This window comes from Bos indicus x Bos taurus, chromosome 14, assembly GCF_003369695.1.
Source record: "Bos indicus x Bos taurus breed Angus x Brahman F1 hybrid chromosome 14, Bos_hybrid_MaternalHap_v2.0, whole genome shotgun sequence".
Taxonomy (NCBI): Eukaryota; Metazoa; Chordata; class Mammalia; order Artiodactyla; family Bovidae; genus Bos; species Bos indicus x Bos taurus.
The window spans coordinates 27,134,757-27,147,940 of NC_040089.1; the positions used below are offsets into that span (position 1 = coordinate 27,134,757).

General features: G+C 40.5%; 1 protein-coding gene across 1 annotated transcript in view; it reads left to right on the plus strand.

Annotated features, from left to right (window-relative positions):
* The first annotated feature begins 469 nt into the window (after window positions 1-469).
* The window catches only part of CLVS1 (clavesin 1), a 175,087-nt gene continuing 162,372 nt past the window's right edge, over window positions 470-13,184 (plus strand). The window contains exon 1 of the mRNA XM_027561058.1: window positions 470-658. The gene's annotated coding sequence lies outside the window, so the exon portion shown is untranslated. The remainder of the gene's footprint in view (window positions 659-13,184) is intronic.

Sequence of the window (13,184 nt, forward strand, 5' to 3'; positions counted from 1 at the left end):
AATCAGTAAATATATTTCTCATGTTCTTCCAGCTTTTTTTTTTATTATTATTAAATTTTACTTTATTTCGCTCTTTAATCCAGGTGGAATTAATTTGGTACGATGGGACTTTAATTTGAATCTTTTCCAAATCGTTCATTTTCTTACCACAATTTCTTAATGAAATAATCCATCCTTTTCCCCATAGGTTTGTGGTACTTTTTCATCTGTTACATTTATACACACACACACACACACACACACACACACACACAGATTCTCTTTCAGCGTTTGCGTTAATTTGTTTAAAAGGTTCTGTTTTTAAGGTTTTGTGTGTGGAAGCGGGAGGGGGTGATTAATGGTAAGTACTTTTTGTCCCACATGTTGTAAAATTGCAATAATTCTCCGTATTGTCTTGACGGAACCTCGGGGGAGAGCAAGGGTGTGGAGGCATTTAGGACCCAGGGGAAAGCCAAGCTCCGTATAGAAGGACAGAGTCTCGGGCGCACACGCCTCCTACCAAAAATCACAGCCCCTTGGAGCCGGGGCTCTCATTCACAGCTTTCTAGAGAAATCTGAGCCCGAACCTGCCAGAATAGGGGATCTCACCCACTCAGCTCAGCACCGAGGACACCTGCAGAAACACATTACCAAAGCAAGGCTGGGCGGCCGTGTGAAGGTATTTGTTGCCTTTTTTCTCCCTTCTGTATTTGCACCGCTTCCCCGCCTTTCCCCGCTCCTGCGATGCCATGGCTGCGGCGTTTCAGCACTTCGGTGCGTGGACAGCTCCCACCTGCAATCCCTCCGCACACCATCCCTCTCGCACCCCACTCTCACCGCCTCCGTGGTCCATCCTCCTCCCGGCGCCCGCTCAGCCTGCGCTCCTTACACCATCAGCACCCCCATCTCCACCATCACCGTCATGATCTCCATCATCACCAGCGCCGTAACTACCGTCAACACAACTGTGTCTTGTCACTTAGACAAAGCCGGAGGTCCGCAGGATAGAGGAAAAGAGCCCAAGTTTTCAGGCATGGAAAGCAAAGTTCAGGTAGACTACAGCCCTGAAAACAAAGAGAGACGCCTGCTTGAGAGAAAGGGAAAGTGAAGACAGGAGAGAGAGCCCCCAGGCAGGGGGACAGATGGGGTACTTGCCAGACACCAGCAGTTAGCCAGCTGCCTTTCAGCAGATTAGGGACTGTTTAGTTCAGGAAATTAACATGGCCTGGGGTATAGTATTATTCTGGTGAAATAGATGTATACACTCAATCCGAGTTTCTGGTTTTCCAATGGAGAATCACCAGGAAGCAGGGTGGGGGTGACTGATGACTCACATTCACCCACATGCCAGTTTTCTTCCTAAGCGTTTATGGCAGAAACTCCAGAATTAAGTTTTTTTTTTTTTTTTTACTAAAATGTCTTGTAAAATGGAGACCCCAAAGGTTAACTCTGTGGCTAGAATGAAAATTAAAATGATGATGATGATGATGATGATAATAACCTAACAAATAGGGCTTTTGTTGGAAAGTGTTATTTGTCCAAATATCTCTTCCTGTCTACTTATTTAATTTCAATTTTCTGATCTTAAACCTCTTTTTGAAGCAGAGAAGATAGATCCTTTGCCCAAATGGCCAAAGTGGTAATGATATTCAGAGCAGATGGTCTGGCTTTGTTCATCCTAGTCAAGGACCGAGTCAGATTTGGAAGGCGAGATTTTTGTGTGCTTTCTCAGTAATTAGGTGATAACACAATTTTCGTATAATAGTAAAGGGTAATAAATAGACTGAAAAAAATTGAAAAGGCATTTTATGTTAACTGTGTTCTACCAGGTTCTGCTTTTAGAGTACTAAGATTTTCTCTCTCAGCTGAAAGGAAGCTGGGGTCTTCGGATATCTTGAAGGTCCAAACCCAAGTCCTAGCACCTCTTTGATTTAACCGGGTTCATCTGTTTTATAAGAGCCAACATATCTCAGAAAATAAGTGCCTGAGCCTGTCATAAATAAGAATCTTTTGGTGGGTACTCATTTAATTAGTTATTACTGAACAGTAAAATGTTGGGTTTTTAAAGCAAATTGTTTTTCATAAAATCAACATCTTTATTAAAAAAGAGATGGATCATATTTGCATATGGCAATAATGTCAGTCACAAGTAACAACCAAGTTTAAAGCAGAGCACAGTAAATGTTGATTAAAAATTGCCCCTATACATTTATTCTGTCTCTTTAAAGAGAAAAAGCAGCAAGTCGTGTCTAAATCAGCTTGCTCATCATCAGAGGCATTGTAAAACAAGCAAACAAACAAAAAAATCCTCAGAAACAAGTATCTATCTGCTGGAAGAAGTTTTGAGGAAAAAATCATACCAAATACTCTTCTTAAATGAGGAATAGTAGTATTTTGTCAAAAGCTGTCTACTGCTGTTAATTAATTCTATCTGCACCTAAAATTGGCTCACTTTTGAACTCAAATCAATAAAACTAGCAAAAATACCTGGTGAAATGGATTTTAGGGAAGAAGAAAATCTGGTCATCCATGTATTGTCCTTAGATTGGTAATATCCACTGTAAACTGGACCCCTCAGGGCCCCAAGCAACCAGATTCTTAAAACTCCTTCCCTTCCCTTATATTTCTGCAAAGAATGGTTCCACTCAGGCAATTTTAAAAAGTGTACATATAGCCAGTTCTAGCTGCTTTGAACCAGAAACTCAGGCCAGGAATCGACTGTCTTCAATGCTACTTCTTCCTGTACCTAATACAATTTCCTGGGGCTGGGGAAATTGCAAAACAATGCTGCTTCAGTGAGATTTACAGGCATCTGTCTCAGAAGTGATGCCTTTCTTTGACTAAATATTATACCGAGTTTACTAATTTTTATGGAGTGCCACTATCCTGGCTTCTCCCTTCTTTTCTATTAAGTGCTACCTTGCTTTTTTTCATAATTACAAATACAACTTTCTCATTTATATGATGGATTTAAAGGTGAACAGAAAACATATTTTCCAGCAAAGTGGCATCATACATTTGCAGACATGTTCACAGAGAGGTGTATCCTATTAGAGTCATGGAATATAAAGCTGGAAGGGGCTTCGGTTCCAAAAGGGGGGATCTAGAACTCTTCAGAATGGGTGGTGTCTGCTCATTTCTGCAGGCTTTACAAAGGGACACCTTTGTAGCCTTGAGGAGTCTACTAATGATTTTACATGTTTCTCCAGCAGAGCCATCCTTAGTAAATGGATCCATGCTCACTTGGATATTCTCTGCTTTCCTGTTACACAATGACCCAAACGAGGTAACATAGATGAGTGTGTTTACAAAGTATGAAATCTGGTCACGTGCAGTCAGCTCAGAAATACCCCTCAAGCCAATAGAGATTTTCTCCCCCATTACATTTTCTTCCAATTTTGGATTCTTTCCATTATTATTCATTTTATCCAGGTTTTACAAGAATAAGCTTCAGAAGATCCACAGTATGAATGACTCTAAAACTGTAGCCTATAACGTCAGCCCCAAGTGTTACATTTCTCTAGAGAAAACTGCTTAATTTTCAATCCAAGTTTTTCTTAGCTTAATGGAAGTTTATCTTCTCTGGCTTGAAACTTCATGGATATGGGAATCAACTGGTCACTCTCCTCTCCACAAAAAGGCTTTCATTTGTTCAGCTAATAAGTTTATTATTTTTAACTACATCTGCTGACTTCCACAGCCCTTTTATTATGTTGTCTCTGGCCAGGTAACCCTATTCTCCCCCTTTATAGACCCATTATCATGTGAAAATGTCTGTGTGGGAGGCTAGTTTTCTATGAGCTTTTCTTCTTCCTGACTTCTGAACCAGTAGGAATTTCCCCATATGTGTTTGAGATGATCCACATTTGTCTTCTGGACTCTTTTAACTAAATACCCACTTTGCAGATACTGTGCATACAACTTTCTCCATCTCTTCTCCCTAAGATTGTGCTGTGTGCTGTGCTCAGTTGCTCAGTCATGTCCGACTCTTTGCAACCCCATGGAACGCAGCCTGCCAGGCTCCTCTGTCCATGAGGATTCTCCAGGCAAGAACACTGGAGTGAGTTGCCATGCCCTCCTCCAGGGGATCTTCCAACCCAGGGATCAAACCCAGGTCTCCCACATTGCAGGTGGATTCTTTACAGTCTGAGCCACCAGGGAAGCCCCTCCCTAAAAATTATATCATGTCAATTCAGTCTGTGTTATTGCTCAAACATCTTATATAAAGTTCCATACCTGTGTATGTGTCAAGTCCATAGTGTATACAGTGTTCACTATTTTGTAGCTCTGGAGGAAATAAGAGAGAATTTGTGGCAGTTGGGAATGCCAATCCCAGGCTCTGTAATTAAAAGGCATTTTGTCTAATGTGTGGGCTTTCCAGGCAGCTCAGCAGTAAAGAATCTACCTGCAAAGCATGAGACGAGTTCAATCCCTGGGTCGGGAAGATCCCCTGGAGAAGGAAATGGCAACTCATTCCAGTGTTCTTGCCTGGGAAATCCCATGGATAGAGGCACCTGGTGGACTATAGTCCATGGGGTTGCAAACAGTTGGACATGACTGAGCACGTGCACACACCACAAACTGCCACTACTTCAGTTAAAAACTTTTCTATCTAACACAATAAAGAGGCTGAAAAACCTCATTCCTTCCTTACATATTGTCTTTCCCTTTAACTCCTTGTATTACTTGTTCCAAGGCAAACTAAAAGGATAACAATTTTATAGATTGTCCTAGAACAGGACACCATCTTTTGTCAAGCATGTTCACTTCATCTGAGTCCCAGTCTGTTCTATTTCTGCTCCGGCATCTATTGTGGGTAGAAGTTCGGGACGCAAAGAGTCGAACCCGACTGAGCAACTTTCACTTTCACTTTTCAGCATCTCTACTCTGATAGAACTCATTCCAATTGACTTTTATTCTTTCTTAAGAGCAAGACCAAATGGGACAGATGACTGTGTGCTTAGTTGCTATTCTAAAGGGAGCCAAGGGATTCTATATAAGGAATATTTATGTGGCAAGGGTAAGCCCTGGGGTAGGACTGAGCTAAAGGTGATAGAACGTTGACCATAAGCCAGAGGCTAAATTCTAGCCATACTACACTTTCAGATGATTAAAGGTCTCCCCTTTGTCCTTCCAGATGACTTGCCTGCCCCCGGTACAGATAGCTCTTTTCTGCAAGTTGGTGAATGTTAGATAGAGAGTCAATGGACTGGTGTCCAATTTATTACTCACAGGGCTTGTGTTCCTTTGCCATTACTTATGCAGACAAGTCCTACAAGCACTAATGTGTGTGTTAGTCTCTCAGTCATGTTCAACTCTTTGTGACCCTGCGGACTGTAGTCTGCCAGGCTCCTCTGTCCGTGGAATTCTCCAAGCAAGAATACTGGAGTGGGTTGCCATTCCCTTCTCCAGGGGATCTTCCCAATTCAGGGATAGAACCGAGGTCTCCTGCATTGCAGGCAGATTCTTTACCATCTGAGCCACCAGGGAAACCTAATGGTCAATCTGAAATTCATCATTTGGAAATCAGACTCCTTCTTGGTCAGCACCATCGAATGTTGTAATCAACCAACCTCTGAGATTTAAATATAGGCTCCATTGGCAGTAAGGAAGCATGTTATCTTTCAGGAAAGATTTCAAATAGAATTGTACTTGAAAAAAAGATTTTTGCTCATTGTGACTTTTGATTTTGGTTTTGATCTATCAGCCAGATCTATTTTTATGTTATTCAGTGTAAAAATTCCTTTCAGCATTTCTAGGGGGAAATGCATATTCCATGAAAAAAGTAGAAGTGAGAATTTAGAAAGGTGAAGATCCATAAGTGTTCACCTAATTCAATACACACTAAAAATTCTGAAACATATCTTTCACATTTATTGATGGCTGAGGTAGTTAATTAGACTCTCAAATGAAAAGTTTTATCACTGAGGTTCATTCTTCATTTTTTTCTTAGAAGAGAAACTCACAAAACAAATATAGGTATAGTTTCTAATCTTACATTTGTATTAATATAAAGCTATGTGTACTTAAAATTGTTCTTTGTATTACCTAGAACATCCCGAAGCAATAGATATTTGATGTTTTGTTCATTGTTATTGATGTTCTCATATTTCAAATAATATTTAGAATTTATAGATTTCATCTTTCTGGTCATGACAACAACATACTGTTTCTTCCCAAATTTGGCCAATTGTGGTCAAATTCCCAAATTCTTCCCAATTTGGCCACACCCCTTAATCACTCTTCCTGAGGATTGATGGGGTGTAGGTCTGTGCCTATTGTGAGAATGAACCCGAGAGCATTAGTACCCAGGCTGGTATAGAAAAAGCACCTTTTCTGAGTCAGGGTTGGACAGTGAACAGAACATGATCTTCAAGTCAGGAAGACTTGGGTGAGTCTTTGTTCTTCCATCTATACTTACTCTACCTAAATCTCATATTTATCATTTTATCTGATGAGTAATAATCCAGGTTTAAAGGTTGTGTGGAGATTAGACCACATAATATCAAAGTCCAAGGTATGTAACAAATAGTCAACACATGTTTGTTTTTTCCCTCAGTTTTAACACTAGCTCATTATCTGACTTAATACCTGGTGTTAGGTGTTCTAAGCTCAGTATCTTTTTATTTTCTTGGACACGCTAAAAGTGTGGTTTCAACAAGAATATTACAGTAAATGTAAACCAGAGCTTTTCATTTTCAAAGCACTTTTACCTACATCATTTCACATGGTTCTCAGAATCTCCTAAGGAATTATCTTTATTCCACCTATTGTGGGATCATTGTAATGATGAAAAAAGATAAGTGATGTAAAATGCTTTGAAATAATACTTATGCATATGTACATATTTGTAAATAAGACATGGTTATTATTATTCTGATTGTTTCCACTATATTTAATGTATGTTTCTAAAGATAATGAAATAAGTGAGAATAATAGATTATAAAGTAACTGAAATAGATTTTATTTGAATTATACTTTCTGAAATGATTTTCCACCTAGATTCCTTGGTGCATAAAGACTACGGTATGTGTTTATAAGTGTGTTTATGGGCAAATACACTTTCTTAAACTGAATTCTATATGAGGAAATATACAGATATATATTTTTTTCTAATGGAAATTTGAGATGCAGTATAAATCTGGAATCTGCGGATGCCATGATTTAAAATATCATCATATGAAGACTCTTCTTTTCTCCTCCTCATACAAAAATACCACTATCTGAATTTCTAGCTTGTTAGAAAAAGCATGGATTAGAGACAGAAGTAAACTCCTACCATGGGCTCCTCAGAGACTGTACTGAGCTACTCTTCATGTATCTGGAACAATCTCTAAACAAAAGAATCATTTAGGACCCAATCGGAAGTGGAAGAGGAGTTTCTGAGGCTCATAGGAACCCACCAAAAGTGTCCCTTTGATGTTATCAAACACATTTCAATACCTGGGCCACGCTTGGGACTCTACTAGGAATGCCAAAGTATCAGTCCTTCAAACAGAGTGTCAAGGCTTCTGACTTGTCATTCCCAGTGTCAAGCCCTAGGAACATACATAAAGAAAGCAAAAATCAATGATGGCTTGAAAAGTCACAGATAGCTAGATTTTAAATAGTCCATCTGCCAATGAAAAATGAGGACAAGATGGTAACCGCACATTTGTACAGTCAGATGCTAGGCTACCTAAAACTGTCTATTAACCCCATAGGCATATTTAAGCTTATATAAGAGTAAGGCCGGAAGGGATTTCAGGAAAGGAGAGCAAGGTTCTGAGAGTGACGGTAACTAGCTGAAGGTGACAGAGGTCTTAAGTAGTAAATATTAGAACCTCTCTGCTATATATAAGGATAGAAGAGCACCATAGTAAGGAATATGGGACTTTAGAAATATAAGCTTAAACCCAGTTCTGCTTCTTGGTAACTGTGTAACTCTGGGAAAGTCATTTACCATCTTCTGTGCCTATCTCCTCATCTGAAAAATGGGGACAATAATATACTCATCTCATAAAATTGAGCTAGTAAATTCCCAGGTGGCACAAGTGGTAAAGAACATACCTGCCAATGCAGGAGACATGAGACGTGGGTTCCGTGGATCCTTGTGTTGGGATGATCCCCAAACAGGAGGAGGAAACACAACCCACCCCAGTATTCTTGCCTGGAGAATTGCATGGACAGAGGAGCCTGATGGGCTACAGTCCATGGGGTGGCAAAGAGTTGGACACAACAGAAACGACTTAGCACACAGCACAAGAATTAAATAATATACCATGTAAAAAATTAGAGTACGCAAGTGTCTGGGACATAACAAACACAGTGATAATAAATACCAAATTAAAGCAATTCTTATTATACCACCAGGACAAAAACCACTCTGACTTCTTCAGGTGATATCAAGTCCAATGTATTCTTTATAGTTGTTTGACCAATTCAGAAACATTGAATGAGAACCAAATCCTTTGTGTGAACAAAAAATATCACAATTAAAAATGCTATATCTGAAGAACATTCTTATATAGCACAGTATTTTTAGTACCTTAAATATTATTGATGGAAGTTATTATTTAAGTAGAAGTCTATTCAGATTTCTGAACTGAAGGATTTGACTTTAATGGAAAATGTCTATTTCATCCTAAGCATGAAAACTGGTGACCCTGGCTTGGGCACTCTCTCCAGCAACTCTCACTGTATGCTGAGCACAGAATAAAGATATAGAGCGGAGCAAATTTATTTCAGAGATTATAGATTGGAGGCATAACTATGTGTAGATGTGGGCCATGAAAAATGCAGCTTCAACTCTCCCCCTGAACCCATTGTAATTTATCTTGGAAACGTTGTTGAGTTCTCTGAACTGTAAGGTAAGGAAGTTGCTCCCAGCAGCTTTAAATATTCTGTCAGGGACCAGCCTTTGCTGTGCTTTGTACTCTGAGCACATTGTGCCAAGGTTGGAACCCTGAACCTCACCCAGAATGCTTCAAAGAGGCAAAGATCTGAAGTACAATGTGCCTAGGCTAACTTCTTCTAGGAACAAATTACTTTGTATATAAGGAGGGAAATGAAGGCAGCTGCAACACCTTTTAGGAAAACATTCCTTGAGGTACAGAAACAGAAGGGGAAACCACTTACTCACTCAGTGAACCAACATTGTGACTACTTTATGCATTTGTTCTATATGGATGTATACATACGGCGCCTACTTAGTGCAGGCACTGTCCCAGACACTGAGGCTAGGCAGTAAACACAATGTAGAGTCTCTGCGCATGGCACAAACCCTCTGTGTGTCAGAGACTGTGCTGGGGAAACACAAATGATTAAGATCAGGTAATTAGGGAGATTCTGAGTGAGGAGTTTGGAGTAAGGAGGGAAAGGGAAACTGGTGATAAGTGTCATTTTGGTAAGGGTGAGGGGACTACACATGACCTCTGAAGGGGAGAGAGAGTTCCTGGGTGGTGACTCCTTCAGTGATGACGCCTTAAGGGTAAGAGGAGTCAGTCAGTGGTTGTTCTAGACAGAGGGAGCATCTTTGTCCAAGGCCCAAGGGCTAGGGAAGAGACCACAAGTGTCTTGGTGTGGCAGCACGGATGGATGGTGAGTCTGGGGACACAGATGGGGACCAGAGTTTCGGAAACCAGGTCCATGTCACAGGGTTTTATATTTCATCCTAGAACAACTGGAAGCTATTGACTGATGCTGATCAAGGAGTGACGTGGGGGGCTGGGATGAATTGGGAGATTGAGATTGACATATGTACACTATTGATGCTATGTATAAAATAGATAACTCATGAGAACCTACTATACAGCTCAGGGAACCCTACTCAGTGCTCTGGAGTGACCTAAATGAGAAGGAAATCCAAAAAAGGGGGGATATATGAATACATAGAACGGATGGACTTTGCTATACAGTAGAAAAGTAACACAACTTTGTAAAGCAGCTATACTTCAGTAAAAATTAGTTTTAAAAAAGGAGTCACATGAGAAGATTTCAATTTTAATACAAAGAATGGACAAGGGAAAGTCAAGGTTGGCAGCAAGGATACCATCGAGAGGATATTGCAGGACTAAACAGATGAGTGGTGACGTGGTCTAAACAAAGACCGTGAAAATGGATGGAAAGAATTGGGAAGATCTGAGAAATATTATGGAAGTGATTGCCTGAATGTGGGCAGTAAGGGAGGGGATGGAATAATAGTTGACGCCCAGGCTTCCAGCGTGGGAAATGACACAGATGATGTCAGTCAGTAAGAGGGGGAGGTGGAAAGCAGATTCAGGATAAGGAACTATGATGAATTCAGTTTTGAACATATTGAGTGTGTGGGGCCTAGGGGACATCTAGGTGGGGGTGTTCAGTAAGCAGCTGGATATATGAGTACACCTGAGCATCAGGAGAGAGCTATGGACTGAAGTCACCCACATGTAGGTGGTTAAATCATGGTTGGACCCTGGAAAACAATACATAGAAGTGATGAGCACATAAGAAGATGGAGCAGGAATGAACAGAGGTTGGGAGAAAAATAGGGTGCATGGAATTACAGAAAAGAGTGGGAAAATAGTTTTAAGAAGTCATCAACATCAAATGCTAATGGGGTCACCCATACATAAGTGGGTGCTGAAATCTGTCCACTGGCAGGAGCGACAGAAAGGCCGTGCACTAGTAGAGGGATCATCTGGGTTTGCTCGGCACTGTCCCCAGTTCTGCTTGTTGTCCCAGTATTATTGTTATTAGTGCCTCTTGGTGTCTAAATTTGGAAATAAACTATATGATCATCTCAGCCACTGGTTGGTGAGAGTCAAGATAGATTGCCATGGGTATGCTGTGTGCTTAGTCTCTCGGTCATGTCCAACTCTGTGCAACTCCATGGACTGTAGCCTGCCAGGATCTCTGTCCATGGGGATTTTCCAGGAAAGAATACTGTAGTGGGTTGCCATTTCCTCCTCCAGGGGATCTTCCCAAACCAGGAATCAAACCCAGGTCTCCCGCATTGCAGGTGGATTCTTTACCGTCTGAGCCACCAAGGAAGCACACAGTGGGTATCGAGGTGATTTTGAAGAAGTGAAATTGCTCAGTTGTGTCCAACTCTTTGTGACCCCGTAGACTGTAGCCTACCAGGCTCCTCCATCCATGGGATTTTCCAGGCAAGAATATTGGAGTGGGTTGCCATTTCCTTCTCCAGGAGATCTTCCTGACCCAGGGACTGAACCTGGGTCTCCCGCATTGTAGGCAGATATTTTACCGTCTAAGCCACCAGGGAAGTCCAGGGAAGAATTTGAAGAGGGAGACATCAGACAAAGGGAACTTTTCGAAAGAGTGTGGTGAGGTTGTTAAAGAGGGAATTTTAACATCAGATGGACATTGAACTAGATGGATTTTAAACATTCTTCCAATCCTGGGACTAGTTCATAGAGCACTATATTCCTTTACTATCTTCAGTTTTGGAATCAGTGAGAATAAAGACGTTGTTACACTTATTTTCTCACTTTCATAGCTAAATGTTACTTTTAACAAATTACTTTCCAAAGCCAACGTTTTATAAATAAAACTTTTACTATTCTACATTCATTCTTGAAAATGAATACTAATTACCTGAACCCATTTTCATCTATCACAAAGGCAATATAAAGCAGAAATGTGTGAAGTGATTATCTCCCTATAGAAATTACAGCTAGTCCTAAATTAAGTTGAAAGAATCATTTTATCTTTAAAATTATTTTGTATGATAAAGTGTTAATAATTATGTTGTAAGTAAATGTTCTGCCTATTATTGCAAATACTGTTTGATCTAGGAAAGCTAGGGGAAAAAAATACACGCCTCCAAGTTTTTTTAAACCTAATGTCTTCTGATTTTTGGTACTTCTAGGTTAGACCAAACTGATGTCTGAGAGAGCTTAAACATTTAAAATGAGAAAGATGCAAATAATGTGAGCATTTGTCTGTATACCATTTAGATACAAAAGCCCGAGGGGCTTAAAACAATCATTAAGTATGCTAATCTCTAGTTGCATCCATGTTGCTACCAACAGCATTAATTTCATTCTTTCTTATCAGTTCAGTTCAGTTGCTCAGTCATGTCTGACTCTTTGCGACCCCATGGATTGCAGCACGCCAGGCCTCCCTGTCCATCACCAACTCCCGGAGCCTAATCAAACTCATATCTATTGCATCGGTGATGCCATCCAACCATCTCATCCTCTGTCATCCCTTATCCTCCCACCTTCAATCTTTCCCAGCATCGGGGTCTTTTCAAATGAGTTAGTTCTTCGCATCAGGCGGCCAAAGTATTGGAGTTTCAGCTTTAGCATCAGTCCTTCCAATGAATATTCAGGACTGATTTCCTTTAGGATTGACTGGTTGGATCTTCTTGCTGTCCAAGGGACTCTCAAGAGTCTTCTCCAACACCACAGTTCAAAAGCATCAATTCTTTGGCACTCAGCTTTCTTTATAGTCCAACTCTCACATCTATATATGACTACTGGAAAAACCATAGCTTTGACTAGATGGACTTTTGTTGCCAAAGTAATGTCTCTGCTTTTTAATGTGGTATCTAGGTTGGTCATAGCTTATCTTCCAAAGAGCAAGCTTCTTTTAATTTCACGGCTGCAGTCACCATCTGCAGTGATTTTGGAGCCCCAAAAAATAAGGTCTCTCACTGTTTCCATTGTTTTCCCATCTATTTCTCATGAAGTAATGGGATTGGATGCCATGATCTTAGTTTTCTAAATGTTGAGTTTTAAGCCAACTTTTTCACTCTCCTCTTTCACTTTCATCAAGAGGCTCTTTAGTTCCTCTTCACTTTCTGCCATAAGGGTGGTGTCATCTGCATATCTGAGGTTATTGACATTTCTCCCAGCAATATTGATTCCAGCTTGTGCTTCATCCAACCTGGCATTTCACATGATGTACTCTGCATATAAATTAAATAAGCAGGGTGACAATATATAGCCTTGACGTACTCCTTTCCCAATTTGGAACCAGTTTGCTGTTCCATGTCCAGTTCTAACTCTTGCTTCTTGACCTGCATACAGATTTCTTAACAGGCAGGTCAGGTGGTCTGGTATCCCTTCTCTTTAAGAATTTTCCACAGTTAGTTGTGATCCACACAGTCAAATCAGGCGCCACTTGCCGGGGTCCAGCCCCAGTGGATCCAGGGAAATTCAAAGGAGAGACGGCATTGGCAAATACACTGGCTTTAATTAGATATTAATTAGAGATATAAA